The sequence below is a fragment of the Sciurus carolinensis genome, chromosome 3 (assembly GCF_902686445.1).
Source record: "Sciurus carolinensis chromosome 3, mSciCar1.2, whole genome shotgun sequence".
NCBI lineage: Eukaryota > Metazoa > Chordata > Mammalia > Rodentia > Sciuridae > Sciurus > Sciurus carolinensis.
Genome location: NC_062215.1, coordinates 30,121,443 through 30,135,890, shown reverse-complemented (window position 1 = coordinate 30,135,890; position 14,448 = coordinate 30,121,443). Strand labels below are relative to the sequence as shown.

The 14,448-nt window shown below is 35.7% G+C and overlaps 1 protein-coding gene across 9 annotated transcripts in view; it reads right to left on the bottom strand.

Annotated features, from left to right (window-relative positions):
* The window catches only part of Stxbp4 (syntaxin binding protein 4), a 173,853-nt gene extending 159,444 nt beyond the window's left edge, over positions 1–14,409 (bottom strand). For 8 of the 9 annotated variants that reach the window (XR_007107729.1, XR_007107732.1, XR_007107728.1 and 5 more), the window contains exon 1: positions 14,328–14,390. The gene's annotated coding sequence lies outside the window, so the exon portion shown is untranslated. Of the gene's footprint in view, positions 1–14,327 lie in introns of all 9 variants that reach the window. The other variant, XR_007107731.1, reaches the window with a different exon arrangement.
* Between the last annotated feature and the right edge of the window lie 39 nt (positions 14,410–14,448).

Sequence of the window (14,448 nt, the reverse complement as noted above, 5' to 3'; positions counted from 1 at the left end):
GGGGTTTCTTCAAGTCTCAGTTTTCATAGGTACAGTAGGTACCTTAAAAGTAGTGATGGTTTCACCAATGGACACGTGTGGAAACTTGCCAAATTCTCTCACTCTAAACATTGGATGTTAGTTGTAAATCAATTCCAGAGGTAAAGAACTAAAATCAAGGGCCCATTCTATCTCTTTTCTAATCATTGCATGCAAAAGGAATTATAGACTCTTCTGTAAATAAACTGGACATACCCTGAACGAAGAGCTAAATACCTTTTAGGAACTTAGCAGTTACTTACTGGCCTGGGAGTTAAAAGCATATTTCAGCTATCACAGCCTTTACAGTAGCAAGTAAAGGAACAATAAAAGTATACAGATCAAGAGTAGCAAAAGAAAAGAAGCCACCAAGCAACAACACTGTCAGCAGCAAAGTCCAACAGCCACAAAGCAAGAAAGTTACCCAGTACTACCCCATGAGGAAAAGGGGGGTGTCTTGAGAGAAGAGGTTAAAATCCTAGGGCTGTGGCCAGTACTGACTCAAAGAGCACTGAAATTGGGAGGTATTTCCATGAGAATAGAAGGGAGCTCATTAGGGTAGAGGAAGGGAATAAGGGAGGAGAGAGCAAGGGAAGGTACTGGGGAGTAAAACTGATCAAATTATGTTATGTGCAAGTATTAATATACCACAATAAAACTCACTATTCTATAAAATTATTATGTACCTATTAAACAATAAGTCTGACATAGCCATGAAAGAGAACTCAATTCTAAAAGTAAGTTTATATAAGTTTATTATAGATTGTTTCAATCTATAATATGCATGGGGCAGATTCTCAAACCGTAAGGAAGTTTTGATATAATAATAGTAATTACCATTCACTGTCACTATGTGTCATACATTATGCTAAGTATTCCAAATACAAATAATCTTATTTAATATCACAGAGAATGCACTAGAACTAAATGAAAGAAGTCAAGTACTGCTATGTGCTAATCATATGGTCTTAGAAAAAGTTACCCACCCTCTTGGTAACATCATAGGTAACATGATATTAAGGTAGGAAATGGTAACACCCACTCAGAGGGAGACATAAAGAAATTGAGCAGTGTCTTCACTGGTATCAAGTGACCAAGATCCCCACCGAATGGTGATTTGTCTTAGCAGAACACGGGTTCTCAGCTTCCCCTGGAACATAGCCATGTCCAATGGATATATCAATGCTAACTCCCTATATTGCATTCCATATAATGCTACAAATAACAAGATGTTTAAAATATTTCTATTTTAAAGAGTTAATACAACATTTAAGTGTTTAAAATGCTTCATTCACCTCACATGCCTGGCCATAATAACTAAGTACTGGAGATGAAATGAAAGGTAGAGTCCACTCAGAGACAGTCAAGGAAGTAGACTGCAGGAGGGTGGAAGTGCTCCCACAGTGGTGTGCACAGGAGCTAAGTGAGCATGGAGGAAGTATGGGTTCTCATCATTAGCACCAACATGGCCATGCCCCACCACAGAGGAATTTCCTTATAGAAGTGCCACAAAGCAGATATTTTACATAAAAGAAAACTTAAGTTGTGGAAAAACTATGTGACTCATCCACTGTCATAGGCCAGCTTTAAAATGTAATTTGAATTCAGTTCTTCCTAGCTCCAAACCCAAGCTTTTTCTACCACAGCATGCTGGGAAATTAACTTACATGAAAAACTTCCTTCAATGGGAATAATATATTGTCTCCCTTATATAAGGATCACACTATTAAACTATTTACAGTAACAGAAATGAGTTTAATCTTATCCATCCAAACAACAGTCCTTTTTTTAATGAGGAAAGTGTCCCACTGTCATATCCTGATGTGTCATAAAATATCCCTTCTCTCTTGTTGGCCCGGTTCCTTCCTGTTCTTGCAAAGTCCTCGATCAACAGGGTTTTAGTAATGTTACACACAAAGTCATACACACAACTGTGCACATATCCCACAACCTAACAGTATTAAAGAATAACACAAAAGCAAATTCTTATTCCTTTACTTAAAATGTACACAATCAAGGAAATATATTGTTTATCTAGTTTGGTGAACCATAACAGGGGGGAAAAGGTTAGGTCAGCAAAATTAACAGAGGAAAAAGGAACACTGAAAGAAAAATAATCCTCTTATATAAGATGACTCTATTATGGAAAACTTAGCTTTACTTCAGTGTGAAATATTTTCCCTTACAATTTTATTAAACCAGTTTTTATCCCATATAATTAGAAACCTCATCAGATGAAAAATCTATATATTACCCATATGGTATTTGAATAAGACTTGGTAATTTGCATTTGCAGAGACATACTAGTCAACAATTTCTAAAACTAGTTTTTTCTTAGAATAAAATCAGGCAATATAAAAGAGAAAGGCATAAAAATATTTTCTGCCAGAAATTATAGTAAATATTAACTTGATGAAGTTACTGAAGTGCCATAATAAAACTGAAATTGTCAAATTGCCATAATTCAGGATTGTACTAATTTACTGTTTCACAAATACTAGCGTTTATTATTCAGAATTCTCACTAACAAAATGCTCTACATAATTTCTGGATTTTTTTGCCAGTCTTATTCATGAAAATGGTAAGGTAAACTGACTAAGGCTAAGCTTTTTTCCTTTATGCTTCAAGAACCATTTAGTATCTCCTTTCATGTGAACTGTCCATCATCTTGCCAATTTTTCTAACCATTGCTTGGTTTTTCTGTTGTTTCTTAAAATCTAGGGAGATTACTCCTCTGCTCACACTAAAAATTACAAATATATTTTCCACCTCCTTTTGTTCTTGGTTATAATCTTTTGTTATGTAAAAAGTTTGTGGCTAAATTCATTAGTCTTCTATGATTTTTGGTTTTAAGGTCAAATTAGAAACTCCTTGTCCATGCCAAAGTTAATAAATAACTCTTGTATTTTTCTTCTAGTATTTTTATAATTTCATTTAAAAATCTTTGATCCTCTTGGAAACTATGCAAGTATACAGCCCAAAGTATAGATCTGCCTCAAATTTTCTCCCTGGAAAATCACTCAGTTGTCTCAACCATATTTATTAAACAACCCATCTCTTCTCCACTGATTTGAGATGGAAACTATAGCACACCAAATCTTATAAGTATTTGGGTTTACTTCTATAATTTTTATTCTCGTTAGTCAATTTATTCATGTTCCAAAACTTATCTGTTTTAATTACTGAGACTTTGTAGTATGTTTCTATATCTAGTAAAACCAATCTCCTCTTGTTTTGCTAAACAAGTTTCCCAAGTTGGTTTTAGCTGTCTATTTTTACATGACCTTCAAAATCTCCCTACATTTGTTAAAAAGTAAAATAATGCTATTTATTAGGAAATCACATTAAAATGGATTATTCACAAATTAATTGAGAAAATATTAGCATCTATCTTTATGCTATTTTTGAATTTTCTTATCCAAGAATTTGGTGTGTTTTTTCATTTGTTCAAATCTTTTGTGACCTTCTATAGAGTTTTAAAGTTATGTTCATATCCATCTTGTACATTTCTAATTTGTAGATATTTTCTCTTCTGTTGTTAATATAATGCCTTTTAAAATACATTAATTTGTAAATGAAGAAGCTGTTTTTGGAAAGCCTCACATACAGTACCTTCTAGAAAATAATTTCCCTTCCATTTCAAATTCTACAATATGGTTAAATGTCTTCATTTTTAAATGTTGCTAATAAACCAGATGAAGGAACTATTCATTGAAAACTGTGTCTGCAATATATTAATTTACATTCAAGTACATCTTAACACCTCAACACACAGTTTTTATCATAAACAACTAAACTTATTCAGCTTTCATTGCAAAGATTAAAATAATACATCTTCAATAGGCTCATAAGAGCTTTGTAAGCAGGAGCATTGCCATCCTTCTTTGACAAAGTACTTTCATATATACTTCAAAGTATGCCACAAGCTGTGAGGTCAAGGAGCTCTAATGTCTTTTAATAGTTTGTCTCTACAAAGATTACCAGAGAAAAGGAAAGAAGACCAAAGTGTGATACCAGTCATGGAGAAATTTGCTGCTTTAATATGAAGCCCATTCTCTTCGTAATAATAACATAATAACTTTAATTGGACACAGAAGTGTATGCCTGTAATTCTAGTTACTCGGGAGGCTAAAACAGGATGACTGTAAATTTGAGGCCAGCCTGGGCAATTTAGGAAGACTAAGTCTCAAAATAAAATAAAAACAAGGACTGGAGATGTAGGTCAGAAATAGAGTAGTTCTATTTCTAAGTTCTTGAGAAGATGCTTGTTAAGCAGGCACTGGCTATCTAGAGGTCTGTGAAGATCCACCAGACTATTTTGATCAGCCTTTTGGAAATCTTCAGTTCATACTGAGAGTGAGGGCTTATTGTTAGGGAACAAAAGAAAAGCAAGGAGCTCAAGGAGACTTCTTTTTAGGAGAGAGCATTGTTCGCTTGTCCAAAGACATAGAGGAGAGATTGTTTTTAAGGTATATACATTATATAAAGTGATCAGCCTCCAGTTGGAGCCCTAAGGAAACGTAGGACACACCTTGATTTCATGTTCAGAAAGGAAGATATGGTTAAGGTCAGAAGTGCATAAGGAAGGCAAGTGAGTAGGCTTGTCAATTATCCCTTGAAAATGAAAATTTAGCACATTTAATAAGTAATTATGAAAAATAAAAAAGAGGGTTAGAACAAATGAAAACAAAAACATTTTAAACAGTAGTGGTGATAAATCCAAATCCAGGTCTGGCTATAAAAAGGAAATTTTCTTAATGGTAGGTAATTATAACATATTTGGCCTTTCTTTCTGGCATTTAGCATTTAAAATTAGCTCTTTCTAGTTATGTCTCCTTTGTGTCATTTTCTTTCTCCTCTATTGGCTAAGATATTGAAAACTTCTACATTTTGAAAAAGATGTAAAGGTGTTTCCCAACAAAAAGTGGCAATACCCTTAAATGATTTCCTATTATTACTCCTGTGTATGCAAATGGATAAGCAGTAAAAATGAATAAAACATATTTTTTTGTTGCTGTCATTTAGGAAGAAGAAACATTCAAAGCATAGAAACTCATAGTACGAGTTGCGTTTAACTTTATTTTCTTCTGAAATTAGTCACTTATAGCCATTTATAGTCATTTATAGTCATTTCTGTTCAAAAAGAAAAACTGGGGAATTTTTCCTGCCACTGACTATGTATTTGGAAGTGCACTGCAGCCAAAGGGATGCTTCTCCAGAGGTCTGAGTTCCATTTCTGTTGACCCCTAGTCATGTGGCTTTAAGCAATCAATTACTTTGTCCCCCAGTTTCTCCACATATAGAACAACAAAATCATTCATAAAATGATCTTTTAAACTTCTTTTTGGCTCTGTGAAAATAAAAACATTTATGAGACATAAGTAAAACAAAAAACATTTATAAGTTTCCCAATTTTTTTGAGGGAAGATTTTCTTTTTGAAATGTATGTGCACTCTGTGGTCAGACTGGTTCTTTCCTGGGATATGGCAGATTGCAGTCAGTCATCTGGGTGAGACTAAACTGGAGGGGAAAAAAGAAATACTACTGTAATGATGTTTCATATTAAAGTAATTTCAAGAGAGGAGGAGGGCATGATGATACTGGTTACTCAATAATCTGTATAGATTCTATGACTAGACTGGCAAGACAGAACTGCCTGCTATATATTGATACACTAAAGCTACTATTAAAAAAATAAATATTTTGATGTAAAATTAGACCTTCAATTCAGTATTATACTGGAATAGATATAAAAATAACAGCACTCAGAAGCGAGTGGCAACTCATATACTTATCACAGCATAGAATCTTCTAGATAACATTGGCTATGCATACAACTCTATTGTTGCTTAAGAACATTGGTAAAATCAGGAATGGGCTAAACTTACTGATTATTTTTAAATGACACAAAAGTTTCAGGAAACCAAGATATAAAAGTTTAGTCAGAGTTATTTTACTATCTCCTTTATTCTGTATCCAAAGGAAATATTTCCTTCGCTAGCTCCTTTCAAGTTTTTCTTTCACAGTCTAAGCAGTTCTGGAATCTTGGGGGTTGGAAGCATGAAAATCTGCTTGTAGCATACAGCCCAGCCCTATGGGTAACACAGGAAAACTGCTCGTAAGAAGGAGTTTTAGGGTCTTCAAATATGAGATCGTCATCAGTAAAACAGTTTACCACTCTTGGAAATTTCCTTAGACTACCTGATTGCTTCTGTCTGCATGTTTTTATTCATGCATTTATCCACTAAACATTTGTTTACCAAAATTACATACAGGCATTATATATCAAATTCTTTTATTATTATTGTTGTTGTTGTTGTTTGGTACCAGGGTTGAACCTTGGAGAACATTACCACTGAGCTACATCCCTGGGCATTTTTAGTTTTTATTTTGAGATAGGGGCTTGCTAACTTACTGAGGGTCTCGTTAAGTTGCTGAGACTGGTCTCAACTTGCCATCTCCCTGCCTCAGTCTCTCCAGTCACTGGGATTACAGGAGAGTGACACCATGCCCAGTTATATTAATTCTTGGGATATGGTGAAGAAGACAAAATCCCTGTTCTTATGGCATTTATATTCTAATGGTGGGAGAAATCACTTTTAAAAAAAAAAGAAAACAATGAAATGAACTACATTTCAGATATTGAAAGGTAATGGCAAATGTGATTGGGTAGGGGAGGGCAAATTTAGACTGGGTGTTCATTCCATCTAAAAAACAAACAACAAAGTCAGCCGTGACTGGAGAACAAAGCATTTCAGGCAAAAGGTTTCAAAACAGCAAAACAAACTTAGGTATTTATAGAACAGAAGGATGGAGCATGGTGAATGGGGAGAGAGTGGTGGGAGACGAGGCTGGAGAAGTAGGTAAGGTCTAGATTATCTAGTCTTATGGCCAAGGTACAGTTTGGCTTTTGCTTGTTCTTACTTCAAAACATAACCTAATTATGCACAAGAAAGCAGATTTTCCTTTTGCCTTATTTCTACCTTTAGTCTATCAAATTTGGTGGCTCTCCTTTTGCATTTTCCCCTAGTTTTCTGCCTTTGTTTTAACCTTCCTTATTATAATAGATAAACTATGATTTGGCCTGAATCACAAATATACACAGTGCACGTGTGTGTTTGTTTTGGTCAGGACTAGCTATATAAATTGCAAAGCCTAATATCAAATGAAAATGCAAGGTCTCATGCTAATAATTATTAAGAATTTCAAAGACAGTGGCAGCAGAGTTCAACCAAGTGCAAGGGCCCAACTAAGCCCTTTTAAGAGCAGGATCATGTGTGATTACACAAGTCACATATCTATGAAGGTACTTTGATCTTAATAAATTTTATCTGAATAAATGAATGACTTTTACTAATGATTTCTATTTCCAGTTCATGTGATCTGTTAGCCACATAACTTATTCAAGATCTTTCAAATACAGTAGCTCCTCAAAAAAAAGTGGAAAAGCAGCTACTAGAAAATAAGAAAAAAGACACCAAGACTTTCTGAGACAGTTTCATGGCATTTTTGTGCACTAATTAGAAAACAGTGAATACCTGGCTGTTTCCAGTAGATTACAGTTCATGTGTTCTTACTATTTATTCAAATACATTACTCTTCCTCCATTATGTACAAGTGTTACAAATGAATAGAAACCAAACAAATAGCTGTTAATAGTGCTGGAATAATTGTTAGGTATTTCACATTTCTAAATGGATCCAGTAGCTTTACTGGGCAAACATTCAGGAAATACAGATCAGTGACCACCATATTAAGATTGAAGTTGTAATTTTTTTTTATATTATGCTTTAAAATACTAAAATATGTAACTAAATCAAAATTTAAAATTTATATCTTTATAATACTTAAGTCTTCAGAAAGCCTGAAAATAAATAATCATATAGGAAAAAATTATGTGACATAAAAATGGTTTATATGATAATTTATTGAACCTAATATGCAAAATTGGACACAGTATCACTAACCAGAAAGAGTTTATAAGGTTCAGTTATTTTCCACTTAAAAATGATATTTAAATTTAAGTTGTCAAGTCTTTAATGCCAGGCCAGGCATTTATATTTTAGATGTGTAATCAACACTTCCACCTGCATAACAGGGTTGGACTAGTTTTGCCTTCAGGAGCTCTTATGCCATTCATGGCAGAAACTATTATCGAGCATCACTTTATCACATGATCGGCAACGTGATTATGCAACATCAAAAATTGCAGCCCAGGCTTATGCACTCATTTAAAGCTTTAAAGAAAAACATGCATTTCGGCATCCCTCAATGTTGCATTATTATTGTACCTATGTACAACGAGACCTTTTGTTATAAGAAATCCTTAGAACCATATGTCAACCTTAGTCTGTGACCTCGATCCTATGTTTAACTCCATGTAGTTTGTTCTAGCTCAGAAATAATTTCAAAATGTGCCATCTTAACAATGGCAGACAGAATTTTCATTGTTGGATGCACATCAATAACTTTATACAATTGTTTAGTTTTCTCTACTAAGGTCTAGAAGCAATGACACTCAAATAGTAATAATCACTTCTTATACCAAGATTTTTTTCTAAATACCACTCTCTACTCAAGGTACCAAAATTACTTGCAGAAGTGTTTTACTCTAGGATTGGGAAAGGAAAACACAAGGTGAGCCTGGCACATATTGTGCTGCAAAGTAAGGAAGTGATCAAAGAATAATGGGAACATGTCAAAATTGGTCTTTATTGGCCAAATCAAGGAAATTTTGAAATCAAAATAAAAAAGGATAGAAATAAAATTTAGACCTTGATTAAAATAGGAATTCATAAGTTTATTCTGATATGAACAAATAAATGAATACAAAGGAGAATGGAAAGTTCTACCATACAATTAAATTCCAATTAATAAATCTAGAAAGAGGAATGACATTAGAAAATTGTCATTGGCATTCTTTATTATAATAACACACTTAGGCAAGAATCATCAATGGAAGTTAGATTGGGCAAGAGAAATTTGATTAGAAGCAGAATATTTATACAAAGTTTCTTCCCACAAAATATTAATTGCTTATTAAGTATAAAGTATTACTAATTAATATTATAATAGAAAAACCTGGCAGACACATCTTAATACATAATGTTAATATCACAGTCATAGAAAAATTGACATCCTATGACTTCTGAAGGGCAGAACTTCTATGATGTTCCTGTCAAAGGCTCATAAATCATGACAATACATCATATAAACCCATACTGAAGACCACTGTATCAAGTAACCAGCCTGTATTCTTCAAAAATAGCAAGGGTCATGAAAAATGAAGAGAATGAAGAACTATTTCAGAACTGAATAAAACTAAGGAGACATGACAACCAAAAATGAAACAAACAAAAACAAAAGGAAGAATCCTTGATTGGATCCTAGACCTAAGTGGAAATAACTGGGATAAGCAGAGGATTCAAATAAAGTACATACAAAGGTGCCAAAAACACACATTGGAGAAAAGACAGCCTCTTCAACACATGGTGCTGGGAAAACTAGAAATCCATATGTAGTAGAATGATTTTAATCTCATCTCGCATCCTGCACAAAACTCAACTCAAAGTGGATCAAAGACCTAGGTATTAGAGGAGAAACCCTGCACCTACTAGAAGAAAATTGTAGGCCCAACACTCCAATATATCAGCTCAGGAAATGACCTTAACGAGGGTCCTAAGTGCAAGAAGGAAAATCCAAAATCAATAAATGGGATGGTATCAAACTAAAAGCTTCATCACAGCAAAGGAAACAAGAGTGTGAAGAGAGAGCCTACAGAATGGAAGAAAATCTTTGCCACCTACACCTCGGGTCAGGCATTAATTCCAAGATATACAAAGAACTCAAGAAGCTTAACACCAAAACAACAACAACAACAACAAACAACCCAATCAACAGATGTGCCAAGGGAACTAAACAGACATTTCTCAGAAGTAGAAATATGAAGGGTCAACAAACACATGAAGAAATGTTCAATATCTCTAGTAATTAGAGAAATGCAAATTAAAATTACACTGAGTTTTTACCCTCACTTCAACCAGGATGGCAATTTCAAATATAAGTAACAATAAATTTGGCAAGGATATGGGGAAAAGGCACGACTCACACACTGTTGGTGGGACTGCAAATTAGTGCAACCACACTGGAAAGCAGTATGGAGATTCCTCAAAAAAACTAGAAATGAAACCACCATTTGACCAGTTACCTCACTCCTTGGTATATATCCCAAATTAAAATCAGTGACACATCCACATCAATGTTTATAGCAGCTCAATTCTCAATAGCTAAGCTATGAAACCAACCTAGATGCCCTTCAACAGATGAATGGATAAAGAAACTGTGGAATACATACACAATGGAATATTAACCATCAAGCAGAATGACTTTATGGCATTTGTTAGTAAATGGGTGGATCTGGAGTCTATCATGCTAAGTGAAATAAGCCAATCCTAAAAACGCAAAAGAAGAATGTTCTCTCTGATATGTAAATGATAATGCACAACAAGAAGGGGGGTAGAGAATAGAAGTTCAGGGGATTAGACAAATGGTAATGAAGGGAAGGGAGCAGGGATAGGGATAGGAAAGACAGTGGAATGAATCTGACATAACTTTCCTATGTACATATATGAATACACCATAGTGAATCTCAACAATGTATACATCCACAAGACTGGGATCCTAATTAGGATAAGATATATTTCATGCTCGTATAAATATATCAGAATAGATTCTACTGTCATGTATAACTAAAAGAACAAATAAAAACAAACAAAAATTCCAATAGAGTTGATGGACAACATGGGTTATGGACTGAATAAACTGTCCCCCAAAATTCCTAAGTAAAAGTCCTAACCCCAAGTGCAGCTGCATATGAATTAAAGAAGTAATTAAGGTCATAATGATAGGACCTTTGGGAAGTGATTAGTGTCCTTTTAAGAAAAGACATTAAAGAGCTTGCTCACTTCTCTCAATAATGAGAGGACACAGCAAGATGGCAGACTGCTACAAGTGAGGAGAAACCTCACCAGGAAGAGAATCATCCAGAACCCTGATACTGGACCTCAGGCCTCCAGAAATGTGAGAAATAAATCTCTGTAGTCTAAGCAACCCAAGTCTAAGCAGTAATTTGCTGCTATAGCCCTAGAAAATTAACATAATAGATCATAATATTAATTTGCCATGGGGATAAGAGTTCATTCTTTACCAAGTTTGTGCTCAGAATGAAATGTCAGTGTCATTTTGATAACACAGACTGTGGTATTTTGTTATGGCAGCTCAAGGTGACCCCAGATGGTAATACTGGATTAATATTAACTTCCTGATTTTGATGCCTGTGCTGTGATTATGAAGGAGAAAGTGTCCTTGTAATTAGAAGATACAGATGTAAATATTAAGTTTACAGTTTTGGAATATCATATCTTTCAATGGTGCAAAAATCTTAACAGAATCTAGATGAGGGATATGCAGGAAATTTGTGCACTATTTCTGCAACTTTATGTAAATTTTTAATTATTTTAAAGTAGAAAATGGATGTTGACACCTATTTGACAACAGATGAATGGAATTAGAAAATGTGGTATATATACACACAGTTTTACGCAGCCATAAAGAATGAACTATGGCATCTGAGAGTAAATGGATGGAAATATAGACCATCATGCTAAGTGAAATGAGCCAGACTCAGAAATCAAAGGTCAAATAAGGGAAAAAAGGTGGTGGGGAGAGGGGTCAGATATCTATGACATAAAGAAAATCAATAGTGTAGAAGAAGATCCAGAAGGGGGAAGGGAGGAAGGATGGGAAAGGGGAGATATGCAAAATTAAATTAACAAAATCGCCCTATGTGCATATACAAATATACCACAGTGAATCCCGCATTTATGTATATGTAGAAATCACAAATCATAAATAAATGAACGAGCAAAAGGAAAATCAGTAGAGGAAGGAGAACAGGAATGGAGGAGAGGAGAAAAAGGAAGGGAGAACAGGAACTGAATTGGAGTAAATAAAATTCCATGCATGTATGATTCTGTCAGAATGAACCAACTACTATGTATAACTATAATGCTCTAATCTAATAAAGAATTGGAGGTTGAACTAAATGATGTTCTGCATAGTACATCTGACATACCAAAACTATTTGTAATCCAGAAGTACTTCATAAACATGAATTGCCATTTATATTATCATAAGATTAGATATGCTTCATATTTTCTTTTATTAAATGAGAAAGCTACAAAGTCCAACATCACTTGCTAACATTACTGTACCTTAGAAAGGATAGTTTCACTTCACATACAGAAATAATAAAGTGAAATAAATAAAATAAAGATTCTAATACAAAGACACTATAATTGACATATATTAATACTGCTACCTGGAGTTATGTGGAAGGGGGTCTGGGGGTGGGGATGGTAAGGAAATGTATTACTGGCTTCAAGGACATGAATGTTTGCATGGGATTTGAGTCTATGCTGCAAAAAAATTAAAATATTAAGTCTTATCCCAAAATGCTGACAATCTGTATAAGAACCAAGGTACATTATACATGAAAAACATTTCAAACACCGTCATAATACAATATGAATAAATTTGAGGAATCATAGAATCTTGAAATTTTAAGTGTACCAAAGTAGAAAGGAGTCAGAAAATGACTGAATTTTATTGGCTCTACAATTATGGTCTTCTGGCCACAAGTTAATCAATTATCCAGTCAAGGTGACTGTCACTACTCACCTGCACTACAATTGCCTCCAGTTGTTCCACTTTCCTTCCTGCCCCTTACTTACCCCATCTCAAAATAACCAATCTCTCTTTTTCATTGTGCCTTGAATCAGGTCATATTGTATGTTCTCAACACTCTCAATAGCTTCCCTTGGACATGGTATAGGAGGCTTTCTACTATCAAGGCCTCTATATACCAACTGTGACTCCATTTTCTTCCTCTGTCCACCAGCTCACTATGCTAGGAACACACTGGTCTCCTTTTATTCTTCAGTCACATCTAGGTCTTTCCTGTCTCTGTGCCTTTCTATGACTTGGAATTGTCATTGCACAGGTAGCTCTTTATCATGGTTTAGAACTAGGCTCAAATATCACTTCTTTAGAAAGCTCTTACTTAGGTCTTTTTGTCCAAGACCTAATTTTACTATCTCTCCTGGGGTCATCACTCTCAATTACTTCATGCCATTCCACTGTCAACCTTGACTGATTGTTATCTGAAACTCCCTTTTTATTTATCTGTTACTTGATTATCTCATGTGCTCTTCAGCAGAAAAATACACTCCATAACAGAAACAATCTTGTCTGATTTGTTTTGTGCAATAACCTCGGCAGAGTGAAAAGTATGTGGACCACAGTAAGAGTGCCATAAATAAGGGTTGAATGACAAAGTTTCTCAGTTTCTTCATCTATAAAAATGGGGACAGTTGACTTGTGCGAGCCTTAGAAATAAAAGTCTTTAAAATTCTTACTATGCCGCAGGTACTGTGAAAATCACTTTATATACATAGTCACATTAGTTATTGCGATTTTCATTTTACAATATGGACACCAAGTCTTAGGTCAAGTTACTGGCTTCCAAGTACAGGGCCACGGTGGAGGACCTGGTTAAGGATGAAGAAATGCCTAACCTGAGAATCTGAGTTCTGAATCACGAGTTTATAGTTTGCAGAAAGATGCTTCCTTCTATTTCAGTAAAACCCGCTAGGCAATCCGCCCCCGCTTTGATGCCAGTTAAGTATGACGGGACAGCTGAAGAGAGCGTCACATCCTCTCTCCTTGGTTCTGTTTTTTCCTCCCCAAAATAAACATCCCCCGTTTGCCCCAATCCCCCCTTAAGTGACCCTCATAGGCTGGTCACTCCCTTCTCAGCATACTGGGGTTTGCAAGTGTCTCCCGCTCCAGACACGGTGATATTCACCGGGCAAGTAGCAAAGGGACATCGCAATAGTGGAAGCCTATGCCCAGGTGCAGAGAAACTGCAGGCGTCCAGGGTCCGAGAGGACTGTGGTTAACAACAGAAGGCTTCCTGCCACAGGTGATCCCCGAGCCCCAAGTCAAGGGCGGTAAGCACAGGGACCCGAGCTAAGGAGTCCCCGAGCAGAGGTCCCGCGAGAGAGCCGCCGCTGGGGGCCGCCGGGTTCAGACAAAGACTGGTGGAGTTTAGGTAGGTCAGGGGTACAATCCCAACTGATGATAACACTGCACACCGAGGGACAAAACGCGTTTTCCTCCAGATTAAGTTAAAAAGTGCACTGGAGGGAGCAAAGTGGGAGGGACAGCCCCGAAGCAAAACGCGAACTTACCGTTAACCAGGCAAACCGGCCCTCCGTAGCCTGACTGCAAGCGTTGCCACCTGAGGAGTCCGGTAGCCAAGGCAGGGGCAGGCTCAACCCAGATACCCGCGAGAGGTACAGGCATCGCGAG